Source organism: Myotis lucifugus, unplaced genomic scaffold (genome assembly GCF_000147115.1).
Source record: "Myotis lucifugus unplaced genomic scaffold, Myoluc2.0 scaffold_356, whole genome shotgun sequence".
Classification (NCBI taxonomy): Eukaryota; Metazoa; Chordata; class Mammalia; order Chiroptera; family Vespertilionidae; genus Myotis; species Myotis lucifugus.
The window spans coordinates 684,698-686,649 of record NW_005871404.1 but is presented as its reverse complement, the minus strand read 5'-3'; the positions used below and the strand labels follow the sequence as shown (position 1 = coordinate 686,649).

Genomic DNA, 1,952 nt, shown 5'->3' with positions numbered 1-1,952 from the left:
TCTGCTTTGAGTGATCTTGGATACTGAGCTTGTGATGTTGATGGTACCTGTCAAGAAGCGAACAATATCGATTGGTTGGGGACATTAATGTTTTTGGACTGAGGTTGACTTTGTTTTTTTGGTTGGGTACCAGTGAACTTTTTATTGGTGGTACATGACAAGGTAGGGCTCCCTAAGCCCCTCCCTTTCTTTAGGGGGTCTGGGACAGAAACTGTGGAGGTCAGGGATTCTCAGTGCGTTGTGGGTTCGATTTGGGGCAAAGACTCCCCAGCAGCTGAGGGCCTCTCTTCCTCTTGCTGGGGCTAGTGGTTCAGGGGGCTCTTACTCCTTGGAGGCCATGTGGACCATAATTGTTGCTGTAGCCGAATTCATTGTCATACCAGGAAATGAGCTTGACAAAATGGTCATTGTGGGCAGTGCCAGCCCCAGCATCGAAGGTGGAGGAGTGGGTGTCACTATTAAAGTTGAAGGAGACAACCTCGTCCTTAGTATAGACCAGGTTGCCCTTGAGGGCCCTCTGATGCCTGCTTCACTACCTTCTTGATGTCATCATATTTGGCAGCTTTCTCCAGGCGGCAGGTCAGACCCACAACCGACACATTGGGGGTGGGGACATGAAAGGCCATGCCAGTGAGCTTCCCATTCAGCTCAGGGATGACCTTGCCCACAGCCTTGGCAGCACCAGTAGAAGTAGGGATGATGTTCTGGGCAGTCCCTCGGCCATGATGCCATAGCTTCCCAGAGGGGCCATCAGTGGTCTTCTGGGTGGCAGTGATGCCATGGACTGTGGTCATGAGTCCCTTCATGATGCCAAAGTTGTCAAGGATGGCCTTGGCCAGGGGGGCCAACCAGTTGGTGGTACAGGAGGCATTGCTGACAATCTTGAGGTAGTTGTCATACTTGTCATGGTTCACACCCATCACAAACATGGGGGCATCTGCAGAAGGGGCAGAGATGATGACCCTCTTGGCTCTACCCTTCAAGCAAGCCCCAGCCCTCTACATGGTAGTGAAGACACCGGTGGACTCCACAACATACTTAGCACCAGTATCACCCCATTTGAAGATGGAGATGGACTTTTCATTGACAAGCTTTCCGTTCTCAGCCTTGACTGTGCCTTTGAACTTGCCATGAGTAGAATCATACTGGAACATGTAGACCATGTAGTTGAGGTCAATGAAGGGGTCCTTGATGGTGATAATATCCACTTTGCCAGAGTTAAAAGCAGCCCTGGTGGCCAGGCGCCCAATACGGCTAAATCTGTTCACTCTGACCTTCACCATTGTGTCTGCACTGAGCAGGAGGAGTGGCTGTCTGATGAACAGGAAAAGCAGAGAGCCTGATATTGACTTTGGATAACTGAAACCAAAGAAAGAAAAACCTGTATTTTATACAGGCATGTGTATGTCATTTTGTGCTTCACAGATGTTGTGCTTTTTACAAATTGAAAGCAAGACTCTTGACTAGCAAAATGATTACAACTTGCGTTATTGTGATACTCGCTTTATTGTGGTGGTCTGGAATTGAATCTGCAATATCTTGGTGTATACTTTCATTATCTGGTAGTACACATTGTTAATTGTCTACTAAATAATCTCTGTAATTTTCTTAAAAGGGAAAGCTTTTGTACATCTAAAACATTATTGAAACAATAAAACATAGTAAAAGCACCAGAAAAATAAGTATTTAGGTTAACATGATCATATTTTAAGAGTTTCCAGTCTCAATAGTGACACTTACAGATAGCAGAATATGTACCAAGTGCTTAGTTTAGTGACTACACTTGTTATTATACTTAAAAAAATTTTTTTTAAATTGAATTTTAGAGAGAGGGAAAGGGAGAGGGAGAGAGAGAAACATCTATGCAAGAAGGAAACATTGATCAATCAGCTGCCTCCTGTATGCCCCCTGTCGAGGATTAAGCCTGCAACCCATTCATGTGCCCTGACTGG

The 1,952-nt window shown here is 45.7% G+C and overlaps 1 pseudogene; it reads right to left on the bottom strand.

Moving 5' to 3' along the window:
- Nucleotides 1–321: 321 nt before the first annotated feature.
- On the bottom strand, nucleotides 322–1,283 carry LOC102441355 (annotated as a pseudogene).
- Between the last annotated feature and the right edge of the window lie 669 nt (nucleotides 1,284–1,952).